Source organism: Falco biarmicus, chromosome 9 (assembly GCF_023638135.1).
Source record: "Falco biarmicus isolate bFalBia1 chromosome 9, bFalBia1.pri, whole genome shotgun sequence".
Classification (NCBI taxonomy): Eukaryota; Metazoa; Chordata; class Aves; order Falconiformes; family Falconidae; genus Falco; species Falco biarmicus.
Window position 1 is genome coordinate 35,204,667 of NC_079296.1, and position 20,781 is coordinate 35,225,447.

At 43.7% G+C, this 20,781-nt stretch overlaps 1 long non-coding RNA gene across 5 annotated transcripts in view; it reads right to left on the minus strand.

Moving 5' to 3' along the window:
• The window catches only part of LOC130155634 (uncharacterized), a 345,033-nt gene extending 332,699 nt beyond the window's left edge, over positions 1–12,334 (minus strand). For 4 of the 5 annotated variants that reach the window (XR_008824132.1, XR_008824129.1, XR_008824131.1 and 1 more), the window contains exon 1: positions 12,097–12,334. This is a non-coding gene — a long non-coding RNA (uncharacterized LOC130155634). Of the gene's footprint in view, positions 1–9,906; positions 10,317–12,096 lie in introns of those variants that run through there. The other variant, XR_008824130.1, reaches the window with a different exon arrangement.
• Between the last annotated feature and the right edge of the window lie 8,447 nt (positions 12,335–20,781).

Below are 20,781 nucleotides of genomic sequence, written 5' to 3' on the forward strand. Positions count from 1 at the left end.
TGCAAATTCTTAGACCCAGCTGGTCTTAGGTGCATTTGCCCCACAGAGACTCAACTTAGTTTTACACTAGCCTTGACATTCAAGTTACCTGTTGTGCCATCAAAACAACATGCTGATCTCTTCCACAGAAGTTATACAAGGGTATCTTCAGAAAGAACTTGGAATTTCTTGCCCTTAATGACATTCTCTTTGGTTGACAGTCCAAGTCATAAACTTGTCACTAACTCGATAACTGGTGGGAGGGCAAGAGGACATAACATTCAAATCTCTGATGGATGGCTCCCTTTAGTTTGGAACTCCCTTAACAGTTCGAAGATTTTTATTTTTTTATAATCTGCCCTCAAAGATATTAGAATAGGAACATCACCAATGACTTAAAGGGAGATCATCACAATCCTTAAAACAGGAATTATTAGGGGATTTCAATAATCTGCTGTTCTTTACCTTCAATGAAGCAAACCTAGGCACTATCTCCCGCTGTTCCATGGCTCGTTGAAGTTAGAATCAGGAAGCAAGCAAGCAAAATGGGAAGCAAGTAAGTTCCAGTGGACAAAACTTCAATCCATTATGGATTTCATGAACAGTCTGATTCATCTATTTAGTAGTTTCAGTCTAATCAATGTACTTCAGACCACCTTCCTAGATGAAAACACACCACTGCAACTGTAGGTCGGCTTTTCTGACCCTCCCGCAGCTGCCATATTGTTAAAGTTCCCTTATCCAAATAAGCCGCTAGATAAATCTAGCTGAACTGCAACAGGAGAAATGCCGCTCACCACCACAGAGTTGGCTGTCAATCAGAAAGACACCATATTGTGACAGAGGCTGCTGCAGAATTCCTGGAGGCTGTACACTCTGCTTCAACTCCCAAATGTAGCAGCGACTATGTTTTCAGAAGGAGTTAACAGCATCTTATTCTCTGAAGTTTTTCAAAATACAAAGAGTTTTTTACAAGCTCAAGTTCTGTCCCATGGTTCACCAGCCATAAATCCCATTTTATTAAAGAGCCTAAGTTTTAAAAAACAAAGCCCTGAAACATCATCTGAAATTCACCAGGTGCATTTATCCAGATCTTATTCAGTTATAAGTACTTATGTAAATACCCTTGTTTCACATTAAAAAAAAATCTTTTTTTTTTTTTTTTCAAACTAGCAGTTTTATTCTCATGAAATTAAACTCACTCAAATCCTGATACAGGAAAAATTATTTTTAAAGGTTAAAAAGTAAAGGAACACTGCTGAATGAGATTATCTACTGCCCTATGATTGATTTGAGCACCTACAGGGGAAGAAACCCTCCAACTTAAGTAAAGTGAGTAAGTACTGGAAAGTTCCTAGACTATCATAACTGCAGCAATGTTGTAACTATGAACAAATTTATGCTAGTGGACATATAAGTAACAGTTCAGACTGTTCTTGAGAGATTTAAAGATCCTATTGTGAACGTTAAATAACTTGAAGCTATCATAAGCTAAATGGATTCATAAAGCAGTCGGTGCTTCTTCGAAGGCAGCAAGCGCTATGCAGAGACCTTCATTAGCAGGCAACAGAAAGCTGAAGAGTGTGTATACATGCAAATCATATAACTAAGGTAGACCAAGATACTCTTAATAATAAAGCCTTAAAACCAGGTGAAAACAACCCAGGTATTCTGAATTTTACTTTCAAGTAATTTAGGAAGAGGTAATGTGATTATTTGCCGGATCCCACTTGCAGGCTTGTATCATTAACTTTCCATGTCAAAGACAAGACTTTCACTGATGTCATGCAGGCAAGCTTACGTTAAATATTCACCAAATCACAGAATTTGTTCGCAGTTCACCATGACCCCTTCACAGCACCTCCTAATCAGTACAGGGGTTCTCTTAGCAGAGCTCCCTCTCCATAAAGAAACCACAGGCCCAATGGGCTGTTCTGATGCAAGAAACAGAGAAACAAAAACAATTATTGCCTTATTTGACTGCACAAAGTGACATTCAACAATTGTGAGAACACATGAATATTTAAGTACTACATCAACCAAACCTTTACAGTGCAGAGACTAGAACCAGACTTTCATGTTTCTACATGGCAATCAAAAATATTTATTTATTAATATACTTTAAGACTATATAGTTGAGCAGAGTTAAATGCACAAAATGAAAATCTATCTACCACTTTTCTTTGACAGATACTGAAAAATAAAAACAAAATTCAAAAACAACACTGTATTACTGCTTACAAGCTGATGATTCTGACTTGTCATACACACGGCACTTAAAGCTGTCAATATGTCATTTCATAAGTGCAGGTTTCATTTCTAGCTTGTGTTTACACTTATTTTAGAAGCAACAATAAAAATAAAATATACTATATTCTATTTACTTTCATTGTACTCTCACAAAAATCTTCCTTCCTCGAACTTGCAATGTCTGTTTGCAGACAAGAGCAGAGAATAAAGACACAAGTTGTTTCATTTTGTCAGACACACCACCAGACACCAAAGATTTCCAAGTAAGTTACCTCATGCTTTGACATTACCCAAATGTAAAAACTAAACAAAGGAAAGAAAAAAATAAAATAATAAAGAAGAAAGTCTTCATAACCCATAAATTCAGTTTGCCAGATGAAGCACAGACCTGTTTAGTGAGGACTCTTGGGAGTAAGTATCTGACGTAGTACTCCAATATTCAAACACCACCACAGTTAACCAGTACATATACATATAAGCTTAGCTACTAACTTGGATATTGCCCAGTGAGGCACGGATTAGCACAGAACTGAAACGCAGCCACTTTACTGCCATTCAGAAAGAAACTGCTGGCCCAGCACTTGCAAGGCCTTTCCCAGCTTTGTCTGAAAAGTTCCCCAGCTCATCCCCTTACTCTCATCACTCACTTCTCCCAAAGGCCTATATCCCAGTCAGCCTTACTGCTACCATATTTCAATACACCAAAATAAGACTGGCTTAAATGGCTGTTCCAGAAGATCCAAGCTAGTGGTAACCCAGAGGAATAGTCTCCATAGCTGTCCCTGACACACTAAACCTCATCCCGGTTCTATTTGCCACCATTACATACCAGGATGACCATACTTTTAAGGTTACACAGTCACATCTATGTTGTTTATAGAAAATGCATAAAATGCAGTTAAAAGACCTCAATTAAAACCACCTAAGTCAGATCATCAGATTACTCAAGTGCTTGGAGGTTTTTTTTGTGATTTAGTGTGTTGGGGTGGGGGAAATTTGGTGGTTTTTATAAAGCATCTCTCACCCACTTCTGACAGGGTATAATTTATTTCTCTGTTTTAGGAGGGGTTTATTTTCTCCACAATAGTCATAAATAACACCCTTCACAAAAACATTCTGACCATTACTCTAAAATACAACACAAATTTTAACAGCTCTTGTAATGAGAATAGATACAGGCAAGTAGTTGCTTGCTACATTTCCTTGACTAGGGAAATACAAACCAGGAAAAATAACACCGAAATCTGCAAGAACAGAGCACAACACTGCCTCTTATCATTCCTATGTTTCTGCAAAATATCAGCCTGCAAAATTTGGAGCTGCTGGTTGAAGTAACATCCTTGTATTTAAATAGAACCGTGTCCTGGTTTCAGTTGGGACAGAGTTAATTTTCTTCTTGGTAGCTAGTATGGTCCTATGTTTTGGATTTGATGTGGGATAACATGCTGATGTTTTTCATTGTTGCTGGATAGTGTTTGTATGGGGTCAGGGACTTCCTGGTTTCTCAGGCCCTGCCAGCAAGAAGGCTGAAGGGGCACAGGACACTGGGAGGGGACACCGCCAGGACAGCTGGCCTGGACTGGCCAAAGGGGGATTCCATACTATGGGAAGCCATGCTCAGTATATATACAAGGAGGGGTCGGCTGGGGGCAGCTGATTGTTGCTCACAGACCAGCTGGGCATCAGTCAGCAGGCGATGAGCAGCTGTATTGTGCATCACTGGTTTTCATTTCTCCCTTCCCTTTGGATTGAATTCCTCTCCCTTCTTTACATTATAACTTTTACTATTATTATTGTTCTTTTATTTTTAATTTGTCTCAACTATTAAACTGTTCTTATCACAACGTTGGAGTTCTACATTCCTTTCCGATTCTCCTCCCCAACCCCCAGATAAGGAGGAAGTGAGCAAGGGGCTGCATGGTACTTAATTATCAGCTGGGGTTAAACCACAACAAACTGTTAGCTTTGAAATAGGGTGGCTTCCCCACTCCTGTGATAGAGGATGGGTATCAGAGAAGTCTGGAATCATGCAGTCACCTGGTGGCATACAAGTGCTGCAAGATGGCACAGAGCTAACAGTATCTACATGCACCATCCCTGAGCTGCTGCAGGCAAGGGCAGAAACCAGCCTGCAGCTCAGCAGTACTCACAGAGCATTCCCACAGGATAGCTCACAAGACATCCAGACCTTATACAGGAATATCTCCCTGTTATCAAATGCAACGAAGTTTCAGATAGAAGACAAGCAACCACTGAGACAGAAGCAGGGTTTCTCATGATACTACATGTTCCAGTGAGGTGGAAACTTTAGGCAAACAAAAACAAATATGATGTAATCAACTATTCAAATTATACTGAGTTACCACAAGAAGTAGTCTGTAAAGTGGACGTGTTAGAAGCTCTTCGCACACAGTCCTCCCAGATGCTCAGTGAGTGATACCAAGACATTCACTCTTACAACCTGAGTCTTAAGCCACTTCCTACAGGAAATGTTTTACAAGCAGAAATGTGTGCCAATGTGTATTTCTGGAAAAACAAAGCTATTTTATCCACAAATTCATATCCAACTCAGACTACGTAACAATGAAAATAAAAATAAAAGCAACTGATAGCGGGTTGTATGTTTCTCTCCCACTAATTAAATCACTTCAGCAAGAGCAGCATTTCAGGGCTTAAACTAAATCTTTGCATTAGAAATAGCTCGGTACTGTTTTAGCAAGACGGCTCCTGAAGCTGTTTTATCAGGAATACTTTATTCCTTCTGTCCTTTCCAACTGCCTTCTGAAATCTCTTCACCAGCTTTTATCAGTCAACTTTGTCTTCTTACTCAGTTTCTTCTCCCAGTATCAGGTTAAAAAATTAAACTGAAATCTATGAACTAAAAAAATAAGCTAGTAGTTCACCAGTGACAGAAAATAACTGCAGTCTTTGTGGTACCTCACTTTGAGCTTTCCCTTGTTTCTCTTTTTTCTTTGCTCTTTAGATGGCACTGTTTCAGGGAATTCATTTGAAGCAAGACTCTGTCCTTCTACGTTGCAGGGTATTCTCTTGAAGATAGACAAAATAGGCTGAAGACAGACAGCAGTCTGTGGCCCTTCTTCAGGCAAACATCCACTACAGCAGCTTTGCTTGTTTGAAGTTCCAAGTAAAATTAGGAAAAAGCCCAGGATTCCTCTTGCTCACCTTTAAGCTAAGATTACAATCTTGACACCACTAATGTAAACTCCCAGTAACAGCATTATTTCAGAGTAGTGATTCCCAGTATGAGCCAGTGCAGCTGAGTACAGCTTTATACACAAGGTAAAGCAGAATGTAAGAGTTTGATTGGCACTGTGCTCTTCACTATGCTGTCACTGCAGCTGCAGCATCCTAATTGAGATACACCACTAATCTGCTTGGTCATGAACTGGCCTCAAAAAAACCTCCAAAGAGTTATCCAGCAGAGAAAGAGCTCCTCCAAAAGAACCAAACCAAAACCTAATTACAATCTTCATCTGTATGTGCAATACAGACTGCAGAGTGGAGGGTGCTAGCTCCCTTACTCATCCCCTCCTTCATAGTGCTGGGTTTTTCTACAGTCTGGCACTTCCAACGAAGCTCATTAACATCAGCCAAGGATGCAGGGTAATCATACTGGCCGGATCTAGTCTCTGACAACATAGGAATCTACAGCAGTCCAAGGCAAATACAGTCACCCTACAGCTATAGCTCACCCTTCTCCAACACCCTAATGGCTTTCCCCTTCTCAGGTGAATCCAGGAAGAACAGCCTTCTCTCCCACAGCCAAAGCTGTATTTTTTGTGCACATACAGGTATCACACAAAGGTCAGATAGATAGACATCATATACACAAAACAGACACCATTTTAAATTACTTCCTCTTACTCAGAGGTTTGTCACCAGTGATTAGAAGTACTTGCTCTAACTTCTTTTGTGTTACAGCTTGGGCAGGATGGGAGGGCGGTGAAATCAGTCAGGTATGCAGTCAACAGAGAACAGCATGTAATCCTAACAACTAGCAAACACAAAAACCCACTACCAACAGGATTATACCAACTGCCTGAACTGCAAAAAGACAAATCAATTCCAATTACCACTAAGTTAGTATTTATTTTAAAGTCCTGTAATAAACCACCCAAGCACCTGAAGTTGCAGGAGCATCTTCTCTCTCAGAAGCCTGCTCTGTGGTACTCTTCCCAGATTTTTAGGCACTCACTGTATCCTTCCCCAAAAAAATTCCTAGCAACAAATGCATAAAATAGGATTTGATAATAGTAGCAAAGTGAACAATATATACCTGCAAGGTACCTTTTACCCCTTCATCAAATAGCTGATCAGTTATATTTAATTAAAACAGGAAGGTCTGGTTGCAGGATTTTGAGAAATAATCCTTTCCAGTTTAACTGCTGTTTTCTGTGGTTCACATACTGAATCCATGAACTATTACTAGGACAGAATCAACAAACCTGGTTGTAAGTCTCAAGCAGGCTTTTGGCTAGATTCAAATCTGAAGGTTGAACTAGTCAGAGTTACCTATCTGCATGCTTTAGGTACTGAGAAGTACATATTAATCAGCTATTAATTCAGTTTTCAGCTATGGACTAACAGAAAAAAACTAGCTGGTTCACACAAAAGTAATTCCTTTTGTTGCTAGAGGTCTGGTAAGTTAACTCCATGTTTTGATGATTATCCAAAACCCATCTTCATGGGGTAAATTGGCTTGGTTTTCAAAACCAATGGATTTTATATTGAACTTACTGTTACAGCTGAGCTAAAACCATTATTTACTTTCCCATTTTCAGATTTTGATGCTTATCTGGATAGAGGTTCTGACACAAGCACAAACAAAGACAGAACGGAAAAAAAAGAAAGCTAACATTCATACTAGTTAAAATGCTCTTAATCTGAAAACTAAGGCCAAATTGCTTCCAGAGGTCTACTAAATCCATGACAGAAAAAGTGTAAAGCTACTGGTTTTGTTTCCTTTCCTTTACCCATTTGATAACAACAAGCAGAGATTTAACAACAAATTACACCCCACATTTGAATCTTCACAAACGACTTAAATCACAGAGCGGGCTGCTAAGGTATGGGAAGAAGGAAAGGAGCATTAAGCAAGGGACACCTGAAGGATCCTACTTTTTAAGAACACATCCCTCTAAGTACAAGCCCAGCTCCGGAAGCACAGGTGCCAGTAGCAGTACATAAGGAACTTTAATAAGAGGTATTATTAAGATTGAGGGAAAATAACTCTAGCCAGCTTCCAGTTCCTGATATCCATGCTCTTAAATCAAGACTGGTACAGTTCTACATCGCCTAATTCATTCCTGTATCCACTTCTGAAGCATAAAACTATCTCCACGGCATGGATCCCACTCATCCATCCAGCACTGCAGTGTAGCTGTCCCTGCAAACAGACACCCAACATGCTGACAACCCCAAGCAATTCTACAATGTAACAAACATATACATCACAGATATACAAGGCAACAACCCAACAGACTTTATGCTTCTGACTTCCATTAGGGTATGCAAAAATCAGCGTCTAAAAAGTACATTTAGGAAAACCACATACACATTGTCCACAACTGGTACCAATGCTTAGTTTGTGGGTGGAGGACCAATAAACAATAGGTATGTTCTCAAAAAGCTGATTGAAACTCTTTATCTTCAAAACGAATACTGGATTAGTACTCACCTGTAAAGACATTTAGGTGGTTGCTCCAGTAACTCTTCCCTTTTTAACAAAGGAATTATACACTCTTACAACTTTTCCAAAAACATGCACATATTGCCATTTGAAAGTTACAGAAGAAGTACTTATTGTAGCAGGATGTGAAAAGTTGTGCTATTAAACTTTGATTAATAATTTAAGCAAGCCTAATCTGACTCTTAATATCCCTTTATCGGTCTACAGTCTTCCTCTAGACAATTAAGTGCTTGTCAACTACAGTCACTGTGCCTTCCAGAGGGTGGCATAAGGGGGCTTGCCAGATGAACAGCAGCTGAAGCAAGAGTGTAGAGGCAGCAGTCCCTGATTTGGAAATAACCTGCTTCAAAATTTGGAAAGCTTTGTGACAAACCAAAAAGTTTAAAGCTGGATGCATTTCCACACTGTTACTGTACATGCTGGGTTATGCATGGTGACAAGACTGTAACTCCTGCTGCAGTACCAACACATTCCCATTACCTCTTTAGGAGGCTGAGAAAAAGCCTCATTTACATTACATGATTGACTAGCCAATGCAGATTGGGATTTGCTGGGAAGCAGGAGGAGATCACATCTTTCAGAGAACTGAATTTGGAAGACGTACAGAGCAGGAACAGTTTGCATTCATTCCCAGCTTGCTACGTGGGATCTTGAGAATGTTTCCTTTACCACTTCAACTATACAGTCCGATTTTATTTTTAAATCTCTCTTTCCCCCCGCCCCCCCCCCCCCCCCCCTTTCCAACCTCCATAAAGCAAAACAGCTCTCAGTGAAAGTGGAAAACACATTCACTTAACTTGCAAACTCCCCATAGAGCAGTCCGAGAATTTTACATGTCACGAACCTCCCGCCATCAGGGGGGCGCGTGGGAACAAACAAGGAAATGTTTCCACCTTAGCTTTTAATGGTGGTGATGGGAGGTGTGAGCAACCTGCCTTGGAAACACAGGAGTCTCCCCCCCAACCCCATCCTCCTCGGTGGAGTCTAAATGAGTTAATGTGAATTGACTTACATCTAACCACCCCTCCAACCATCACACATCTCACTCACTCCAAATTGACATGCAGACAAATGCCATTAACGGCTACTGCTGAAACACATCTCCCTTGACCGGCACGTGCCCCCTAGATGACACCACCCACGCACCAATCTTGTTCTTCAAAAGGTAATCTTGTATTTCTCAGGCTCCAGCCCACAAGGCTGACTTCACCGTGCATCTCTCAAGTCAGCGCAACATTTCAAATGCAGAGCTCGGATCAGGCACAAGGAAAGATAAAAATCACAGTGGTGTGTTAAGAGGACAGGCATCAGTCACATCACCTACCCAGAGTCAGGGGACCAAGGTTCACCCTGCTGATTCCACTCTCAGTCTGCTGCTGAAATCCCACTCCAAAAGCATTCACGGGGCTTTCTGAGCACGAGAAGGTGTCTCCCCACAGCTTCACAATTACAAGGCCGTGAGCTTCCCCTCTCCCCTCCGCAGAGCTCCCCGATGCCTGAAGGGCTGATGCACCAGGGAAAAGCCAGCAAAGAAGGCACCCAGCATCACTCCACTTCTCCCAAAGGAGCTTGGAAATGAGATATAACAGCAGCCTCTCTCCCGTGCCAAGTATTACAGGAGCAGAATACTAACTGGTTCATTTATTTTACTGATTACCATATGCAGATATTAAAGCCTAAACATCACATTTCTTCTATTAGCCCTTTCAAGTGAACCCTACATTTTAGAGTGATACGACAGTTCTTGAAGGCACCGTTTCTCCTCTTCCCGGCTACAGGAACCGATGGTGAAGGAGATGGGTGTCTGTCCTCGCCGGAGGAGGCTCTCCCGGCTCCGGCGCCCTGCCCATGAAGGGTGGGGAGTCTCCGGCGGGCTGAAGCAGCCCGACGAGCCGCGGCAGCACAGGTCCAGACCCCCCGCCTCCCCCCAGCAATTTCACCTGTGCCTCCCTCCGCGCCCGACTTACCCGCTTCCGCCAGGCGCCGGGAAACTTTCCGCCGTGGCGACGAGCGGGACGGGGCCGGGAGCGCTTGAGGCCGCGGGGGCCGCCGCCCTCTCGCGGCAAGGCCCGGGGGCGGCTTCTGCCGCCGTTGGCTCGGCGCGGGGAGCGGGGCAGCGCCGCCGCCGCTCCGCCCGCCGGTGCCCAAGGCCGGCCGCGGCTGCCTGCGCGGCGGCGGCGGCGCTGCGGGGGGGCCGCGCAGGGGCGGGAGGAAAACTTTGCGGGTCGCAGAGGGAGCGCCGCCGCCACTGTCCCTCCGGCGGAGGCGGCCGGGGAGCGCCGCAAGCTCGGTCCGGCGCTGCCGCGGCTGCCGGCTGGGGGAGCGCAGTGGCAGCGCTACGCCACGACTGAGGAGCTGCTCACACCCGCCTCCCCGCTCCGCGCTTTATGAATCGGAATGAAAAAAAAAAAAAAAAAGGAGGGGGGGGAAGTGAGGAAGGAAGGCGAGTTGGGGGAGAAAAGGGAGCGCGGCGGGGGGAAAGCACTTGCGAGAGCTCCGGGTATCCCCGCCTCAGCAGCCAGCCCTCTGCAACACCCTCCTGCGGGATGGAGCAGCCAACTCCCTGGTCCCTCGCAGCCCCGCCGCCCTCCTTCTCCCGGCAGCGCTTCCCCGGCCAAAGCGAGCACATCCAGGGAGGGACACACAGGAGACGGGGCCACCGCGCCGCCTCCCCGCGCCGGGCGGTCTCAGCACGGCGCCGGGCTGCGGGGCTCGCTCCCTCCCGCCGCACCCGGCGAGCCGCACGCTGCGCTGCGCCCGGCTGCGCTGTGCTGCCTTCCCGCGCTCCCCACCTCGGCCGTGCGGGGGGATGCTCCGCGGCTCCAGGGAGACGGCCTCCGTCAAAACCTGCTGGCACTTACTGATCCCAACTCTGGACCGACTCGCGTCGGCTGCCAAGCCTGTTTTTGCTGGTGGTGCCTTATCCCCAAATGCCACCTGTAGGCCTTTTTCATGGCAGGATGAAGATCTCAGCGCCCATCTGAATTCAGCGTCAAAAGTTTCAGTGGTGAATTAACACCGCGGGGACCTGTTGCCTGACCGGTGTGCTCCCGGCGTCAGAGGGTTAGCCCCGCTGGATGCTCCTGCTCCTCCCCGAGAATGTCCCACATAAACCCGTGGCGAACTGCAGTTACTGCGGGAATACAAGAGGCCCTAGAATGGAAAACCTCCTCCGAGTGTTACCTCTAAAGAAGCATATACCTTTAATACCTTAACAAACTCCAAATTGATTCAGCCATTTAGCACCGATGCAAGGGAAACACCCCTCACAAGTGTGCAGCAGCAGGTAAATCACTACTGGTTTTAAATGCAAATGTTCACTTTTTCACCCTACCCCCTCCACTCATCTATCTCCTCAAGGGACAAGACAGATGTGCCTGTACCCCCTCACATCCTGGAAGAGAGCTTTCCTAAGCAGCATTAACCAAGTCAGCTCAATACCCCAGTTTGCCTCTTTAATCACACCTAACTCCCCTCCCTTCTTGCCTTCAAATCCCTTTATTGGGTTCACCTGTGCTCCTTCCTCATTAAACTGCTGCAGGCAACTCCATCAGCTACACCACCAACAGCTTTCTGTAAAACCTTTTAAAAAAGAAAAAAAACCAAACCCACTCCTGACCTTTCAAGTAAAGATGACCATGTAAATCTTTACTGTCTCAGTATCACCTCAGATCCAAACGTTAGCATTAGGAACCACAAATTTTCTGCACAGAACCTGCATAAAATCCAAGCTTCCCCAATGATTTTCAGATGAGCCTGCTAATTCGTTTGGAATCCTAATAACTAAAACCAGCTTTCAGAAGGACTAAGACTGTATTTCTGGAGCACTCAGTAGCTTAAATACGTTGGATATTGGAAAAGGAGCAAAGAGTTTAACGTGAGGTCGCCCCCCCGCAAACGGGATGCCACCAACTGTTACTATATTTCGGTGCTTCTCCCTTGGACAGTGCCGTTCAAGCAGCGGTCACCCCCTCAGAGCCCCTCGCTGCCCCCAGACTGGTGCCCGGGATACTCAGGCAGACGACTTTACTCCTTCCCAGCACTTCCCCACCGCGCGGGGCTCCGGCTCCCCGAGTCGGGCGCCCTCAATACTGAGGTCCACCGGCACGCCACGGGGCTCCCCCATTCCACTACTCCCGTCCCTCCGCGCCCCTCACCTCCGCCTCGGTGCCCTCCGACCGCAGCCCGGGGCGGGGCGGCGCTACTCCGCAGCCGCCGCCTGATCCAGCCCCGCGGGCAACCGCGCCGCTGCCGCCGCGGCGTTACCGAGCTGCGGCCGCTCCCGCAGGACCCCGGCCGGCCTTCCGCCGCCTCCTCCTTCCCCGCCGCCCAGCGCCGGGCCTCGGAAACCCGGGTGGAGGGGAAGCGGAGCCGAGCGGTGCCGAGGCGAGGCGGCAGGGCTGCCAAACGCGGGCGGATTGTGCCCCCCTCTCAGCTCGGAGGGACCGTGAATTGCAGCCGCAGACGGCGGACTACGGCCGCCTCCCCTCCTGCCCGCCCGCCGCGGCGCCCTCTGCCCCGGCGGCCCTGATATTTAAACCCGCGTGGCGGATTTCTGAGCAAGTAACAGGCTTCGTGGATGTCGTCTATGCTAACCTCAGGGGCGGATCCACTCACGGGAGCACTTCAGCTTCCCTTGTTTGGGAGGGTGAGGGGGAGCAAGCCTAGCCGAGGTAGAAACAGCAGTGAGCTGACACAGGTATGAACTCTTATCAGCAGGATTAGCTTGGGGATTCTGGCATGGGCTGGGAAGTTAATGAGGAGTATGATTTCCGTGAGGTAAAACTGAATATTAATTACAGTAGCTGAAGGAGAAAGTCAGCTTATTAGCGGAAGTGTTGTTTAGGTTTCCACCAACTGTATTTACACATTCATTTTTAGGAACAAGGTATTTGTAAAGATCCTCCTGCACTTCAATAGAAACTGGCAAGCTTTCCTGCATTAGTTTATCTACTTTAAATATCAGCATTTCCTTCATATGAAAGCTTTGCAGGCTTACACGTGAGATTTTTGGTGAACTGAGTTAAGAAAAAAATCTCAAGCAGGATGGATCAGTAGTCAGTGGAATCAGGGGCTCAGCCGTTACTGATTTTTTACTTCAAGATATATGACCTAAGCCACACATACTGAGATTTCTTCTCTGTCTTTGCAGGAATATTAGCTTGAGCCCACAATCAACGCATGAGGCCAGGCCAGACTCCCCCACTCAAGTTAGGGATGCCAAGAACAGTTATTTACCAACAAAATTCCAAGAAAACTGGGGTTGGTCAGAGACTCCAGCAACCCCAGTGCTGCTTCTATGCCCACCACACTCGCTCACATAAAAACATGAGTAAAGCATTACTCAGAAAACAAGTTCTGTCCATTTGGCTTTTTTCATGGCTGGCTTAAAAGTTAGTCTTCCCATGCCACCATGGGGAACTGACTCTGGTTAAAAATATCTGTTTTCTTCTGGATTGAGTTTAGCATGGATCAATTCCCTGACCTCATTTCTTGCAGCAGCCCCCTGGACAGACCATTAGAACAGTGCAACTGATGAGAGCAAGTGACACAGGCAGGAATATAGGATGGCAGCTATTTAAAGTAGCTTTGTTACCAAAAGAAAAGTTCTGCAAGCTCCTAAGCCACATGTTTCTGCTCTTTTCCTTGCAGCAACTTTGCTCAGCCCTGTAGTATGCCAGTTCATCAAGTCAGCAGAAAATTAATCTGGCAAAGAAAGGCAGAGTTTTCTTCATCTTTAACAAGCCAAGTAGGATCACTGAGGAGTCAGGTAAGCAGCAAAGCCATTGCAGGAACGTGCAGACCATGCAGGTGGTACAAGCCCATCCCCTTCAGCTGCCAGGAGTAGTTAAATTTGCTCAGCTACCCTGTGGCCCTCTTTTTCTCAATTTCACCTGTGTCAACCCAAATTAAATCCTCCAGCTGCCGTTGAGTACAGAATTTCACCCCACATGTTCTCTGATGTCAAAAGCAAAACTAGTATCAGTTTAGATGAGGTCTTCTTATGTTCCTCTCCCCTACAAAACTGGTAAGAGCATGAATTCTAACCCCAGTAATATCCTAGTGCTTTACAAGAATCCTATAAGTATTTACACGACAGTATGCACTATGGAAATAAGCTCTTAGTTCATGCCTCGGCATCATTTGTAAGCACACAGGTGAATGAAAACTTGTCTAATGACTTTTATTCTCTCTCCCTTTATGCCATACTTCCCTTCCCTCAGGCTTCTTAAACATCAAAATTCTTCAAATTATCTACTGGAGGAATAAAAAAAAGCACAGGGAAGTTAAGCTGAGTATGAGGAAAATACATAACAACATTCAAGCTGGCTGTTGCACTAGCCAGGTATTTCTCACCACCATGATTAAATAAGTCACAGAGATTTTAGCAGAGAATCCTGTTTGCTTACACAGAAGACCTAAAATTTGAGAGCTTTTGTACTAACGCAGAATTCAGAAGTACTTGTTACAGTACACAATCTTATTTGAAAAGTAAAGCTTTTAATTAGAGAAAGATTTAATTTCTACTTCAAATTTTGGTGGATGATTTTAATAAGAGTAAGAATTACAATGTAAACTGTCAAGACCCCATTAATTAAATATTTGCATGTGCTTACATATAATTTAAATGACTTTGCCATTTATTTAATCTTGAAATTCAGAGTGAAAGAGCAGATTTGCCACTGTTTGTTTAGCTATGGCTACATTCACTGAGCTCATGCCTTAAGACTCTGCTTAATCTTTTTTACTATTCAAAATCATTGCAAACAGGGCAATACCTACTATTATATCCCTACATTCTCTTCTCTTTTAAAGAAGTTAAATTATAGGAAGAATGTGCAGAGGCATTTGCAACATTTCTGCATTTTTTCAATAGTCAACTATACTGAGAATTTGTTCGAGGATCAATGTGCATTTTATATAAATACAATTAAAGTTGTGAATATAATTCCCCAAAGCCCCAGTAAGTTCTCCTAATCCATCATCTCCTACCGCTACTGAAATGAATGGAAATCTCAGCATTGATTTCAGTGAAAGCAGGTGTAGCTCCTTTATGGGCTAGTCCATTTTAGGTCATTTTCTTGTCTGATATTTACAGGTATTAATTCAGAGTAACTCTACTGACATGATTCAGTTGTCCACTAGGAAGATACATTATCTTCTAAGACTCCAATGGTCACCCTTAATTATGCATTCCTATTTATTTTTCTTTAGTGCCTTGAGTTCCCATCCTGCCTTCCTGAAGTTAATTAAAACCATTTGAAAATACTCCCAGATGTCACATGAGTGGCTGAAGCAGCCTCCACTAGCTTAGTTAGTCTGACAGCTTCACACAGAGCTGGAGAAAGGGCAATGATTCTAACTGGTCGCTAATAAACATTATCCACCTTAACCCTTTAATTAAGAACGACATCTATTCAGGGAAAAGAGATACTACCTAGCTTCTATTTGGGAAAAAAGTTTAAGAATACATCTATAAATATGTAACAGTAAAAGCATTAATCATTATACTCAGTTGATGACTGCAGCCATCAAATGTGCTGAGTTCAAAGAAGTCTTGAAAAAAACCCCAACAGCTCATAATTTTGAGTTTGTAAAGGCAATCCAAGTATTTGCTATTCTGAACTCTTGCATCATCAACAGAAAACTATCTTTTGTCACATCCCACCTATGAGAAGGGGAGAGTGACTAAGATTCACAAATCTCCTTGGCATGGACTAAGGTGAAATAACACTCAAGGCCTACCTGTATATAAACATCAACTGTAAACACTCAGTAAATATTGACCCTTTCACAATTCTATCTAATCAAACTGCAGCTTTATGAGAAGTTGAGGTAGGCCTTGCATTACTTAACAATTTCAATAAAAAAAGGGGGGATGGGGGACACAGGCGGGGCATAGAAGGGGAAGATAACACCAGTCATGGATCTAGCATCAGACCTGCCAACTGGGGCCACCAATGTAGACAGCCCCTGAGGCTAGTACATGCCCCTGTTTATTGGCCTGAGTCCCTGGACTTTTGGAACCTTCTCTCACCCCAGTCCCAGGAGTGGCTAAGACACCAGTGAGTCAAGGGAAATGACACCAGGCCCCTCACCAGGACTGCCTGTTGCTACCTCATAAACCTTCTCTCCGGGCATTGCCTCAGGTCCCAATTCTGTCACTTGGGCCTCATCCCTTACATCTTTGCATCTAAATTTTTTACAATGTAAACATATATATTCATTTAGGGATGTCTTTGCATGAGCGTTTATATACATATATGCGTGTAATGTGTATACTGCGTACAGTACACATCTGCATGAATACTGTATCCTCGATACCATCAAAAATCTGCTATGCACAGAAAAGTTATTAATTTCACCTGTGTTATTTGGGGAATCTTACGCCAGGAGTGCCTTGCAGACATTAATTAATATAGATTTACAGCAGAAAGTACTGTGTCCACAATAGAGCCAATTAAAAAAAAACCCAAAAAACAAAAAAACCCAAACAACCCATGCCAGATGAGGCGCCATGCTGCAAATCATTTGCAGAGGAAAGGCCACCACCCAGAAGCTACTGCCCTTCCCATGCTCAGCTATCCAACCCACCCTGCTTTTTTTCCAGAAACCCTGAGTGACCGCACTTCCCATTGATTTCATCTACAGCTGTGAGTGCTCAGCACTTCTGCACATTAGGCCTGAGAGGTCTAGGAGGTGAGAGAGAAACTAGCCACAGAAGGTATTTTGGTTGAAGTGGCTTGCTCAGCAACATGCACAAAGACTGCAGAAACAGGGATAAAAGAGAATTCTTCTCATTCACCTGCCTTAATCACAGGATGATTCCTTCTCTTTCAACAATCCCCTTCATTATTCTCCATGCATCTTCAGATTTCTACACGTAACCTGAGAATCTTCCTGACACACATAGATATACTTACATCTATATACTAATATGTGAGAAAGCTGGCAAGAGAGTTAAGTGCCATAATTAAAGATTACATCATAATCATAGATTTACACAGTTGTTTAGGTTGGAAAAGACTTTAAAGTCATCAAGTCCAACTCTTAACCTAAGAACTGTCAAGTCCACCAATAAACCTTCTCCCTAAGCACCACGTCTACACATCTTTTAAATACCTCCAGGGATGGAGACTCAACCAGTTCCCTGGGTAACCTGGTCCAATGCTTGACAATCCTTTCATTAAAGAAATTTTTCCTAATGTCCAATCCAAACCTCCACTGGTACAACATGAGGCTGCTTCCTTTTGTCCTTTTGCTTGGTACCTGGGAGAAGAGACCGACGCCCACCTGCCTACAACCTCCTTTCAGGCAGCTGTAGACAGCGATAAGGTCTCCTCTGAGCCTCCTCCTCTCCAGGCTAAACAGCCCCAGGTCCCTTAGCTTCTCATTTCATAGGACCTGTGCTTTACACCCTTCACCAGCTTTGTTGCCCTTCTCTGGACATGCTCCAGCATCTCAGTGTCCTTCTTGTAGTGAGGAGACCAAAACATAGGTGCAGCCTCACCAGTGCATATAGAGGTTGAATTCAAAGGTTACACCAAAGACTGTCATTGGGGCTTTTCGTAACTGTTGGATGCCTGACTCTGAAACTGAAGTGGCTTTTAACCCAAGAAAACGCACACGAAGAAGATGACTGCTGTTTTCCCTGTCTTTTCTTCAAGTGAGAACAAGGGGAAAGAGAAGCCACGACAGTTCCCAGTTTCCCTATCACCATCTATGTACAAACACCACACAAGAGTAACTACATCACCTGTCAAAGAGAAAAGATTTTTTTCCTAACTGGGAAGTGGGGTTTGGAGGTTATTATTGGTTTAATCACTGGAACAGGTAAGACAACATTTCATTAGAAGTCAGTCTACCCAAGACTCTTTCTCTCTGTTCCCTGTAGAGACTGTCTTCCTGCCAGTGCGTGATGCTGTTATTCCTAGCAGCACAGTGTGCCAGGTTACACTGTTTATGTTTTGACAAACTGCCAGCGTTTTGCTAACAAATCAAGTGCTAAAAAGGGAAATTACCAGGTTTAGATTCCAGCCAGAACCGAAGAGAATTTCATAGAGTAAGAAGTGCTTTTCTCTGAAGGAGATGTTCTTTCCTGCCAAGTTCCAAAGGATCATGGAAAACAACATAGGTGCTTCAGCCTCAAAAAACTCCACAACATTGTCTGAGTCTCTTACAAGAGTAAATTCTAATCATCTGAAATAAGTATTCTGTGCTCAGAAAGCGTCATAGCATGAACCAGAAAATAAGACAGGATAATAGCAAATATAAAGCCTTTTGTACAAGGAAGAATGTATTTATGATTCTTAACAAGTACAGCACATAGTCCCTCTTTTCCAAAATGTGATGCTGTGCAGAGGGAGGTTCTGGATAACATCTCATATGGGATTCACTTCACTCACAGCTTCTGATCCCTCTCCCAGGAAAAGGGCTCATTTGCACCTGTGGCCATTACTTCCCTGTGTTACTGTAGCACTTAGGGACAGCTGTCAAAATCAGGTGTACTTTTTTGAAAGTTATCACTAACAATGTTTCTGCTTTTATGCACATAAAATACTAGAGACAAGAGTTGAGCATCTCTCACTGGTACTAAAAATAGTAACAGTTAAGAATAACTTGCAGTTTATGCTACACACAGCAGGTTTTTTAGGGCTTAGTTTTTAACACATGCATCAAGAATGATTACATCTTACCAGTAACTACATTACAAAATTAAAACACAAATGCAGGATGCATAGAGTAACAAGAACTAAAATGCCTACATACACTTCCAAGGCAACAGAAGTTTAGTGCTTACATCATTTTAACATCAGTTGGAAACCTTTCTGTATCTGTGGCTCATGAATACCTTTGTATATTTTTTTTTAAATTACCCACTTGAAATTAAAATATAAAAACTTTCAAAAATATTACTCCTTGTTTAGTTAATATTTTGGAATTTGTATTCAGCATCTTAAACCAATGTGTAGAAACGCATTTGATCACCTGCTGAAGTAATAATTTCCACCATTATCTGATCATCTACTCAGTTCTGCCAAACCTTCTGGAAAGCACAGAGACCCACAGATAAGTTTCACACTCCAGATCTAACAACACAGCAGTAAACCTGTTCCTATCCATCACGCTCCAAATGTGGTGCCTTCTACCTGCCTGCCACCACAACAGGTCTCTCTGGTCATTTACAGAAAAACTGTGTTTCAGTATTTCAGTATGTTGACCCTCACCTGCCTTCAAAGTAGTTCTTATATTTCAGAGTGATTTAAAATACTTCAGGATTATTTACAAGAAATGTAAATTTCTCTCTTCTCTTTCAGAAGCCCATTTTTATACATTTGTTTGGTGTTTGACCTTTGCAGCACCCTGCATACAGTATGTCTAGACTTGCTGTCTTGTTAAATATTCCACACATTACTTTGTACAAAATAGGTTGAATGTTATTTTTTCCTATCTTCCATACCAGCCTTGAGAGGCTGCTAGGGTATGCCTGAGATAGCCTGTGCTTTCAGTGGCTGTGAAAGCCACGTTCAGCTTCCACTGTCTGAGGCATATCGACTAACCCCTCAACTTGAAGAGATGGGAAACGAACAATCCTAGGAGGAAACACAAGTGCAGCCACAGCTGAAATTTCAGCATAAGCATTTTTGTATATCTTTTGATTTCTCTGTTAGCAAACCCAAAAGTAGGTAGATTCAGGTCGGGAAGAAACCTGCATGCATGTTTCCTCTGCTTTAAAATGCAGCAAAACTTGTGATGTGACCAACAATTTATGCAAATTTAAAAATCATATTTTTATTTACCCAAGGAATTTAATCCAGTAAAACCCAAATATTCCTTCTTGTAATCCGAAAAGCACGTCCTGACCTACACAAATGGGAAAGGAGGAGTTTAGGTCATTATAATCTACTCCAAAATACCAACAAGACTTGATACGAGGTGCAGCATGGTATTTGGGGGCAATCACTTATCACCAGAATGCCACTACCTTCAATTCTAAGGAAAGCAGGAAAAGCAAAACTTTGCTATAAAACATAAGGTTGGAAAGGGGGTTATGTGGCAAAGTTTTGATATGGGGAGGATACAGTGGTGGCCTCTGTAAGAAGGTGCCAGAAGCTGCCTCCATCTCAGGGGCATGTTTATAATCATGGGAACTATTTAACAGCAACAATATGGCAAGATCACTTTGCATCCAGGGTTTCTTGTAACGTAACTGGTCTTTCCCCACACAGGCCTAAGTAAGAGCCTTTGAGACACCTCGAAGAGATGGATGCCCTGTAGCCCATGTCCTGTGTATACTTCTTCTCATTTTCAGATTAGATGTAGGAGGAATTATTTCTGAACAGAAAGAATGTCCTTTCTGGGAGCGCTCACTTGGATCTGAGGAGGGAATCTTTCGGCTTGCTAGTATCTGCAGCAAAGCGTTAGCAGCATCACTGGTGCTAATTGAGGCAGCACACTGAAGCCATCTCACTAGGGGCCCAGAGAAATGTACGTTACTCTCTGCTGAAGACAGTAATCTGTCTCAAAGGCCACTGGATACAGTTATTCAGGTTGGGGACTCAGAAGTGCTAGGACATGAGCTCTCTTCTCCTGTGCTGTCAGCTGAAAGAACTGGCATCTCTTAACCATAGTGACAAAAAGACACAACTAGGTATGGTTGCCCTTTAGAACCTTTTCTAATGTATCTGTCAACATTACACATCATTTATTCACCTTGTTGTTTAGATCTTTTTTTAATTCCTCACTCTGACTCAAGTCAGGGCAAGAGCTTTGAAGAAATTCTACAAATTTTCTGCTTCAATACAGATCTGTATTTTGAGATTAATAAATACATCAAACAA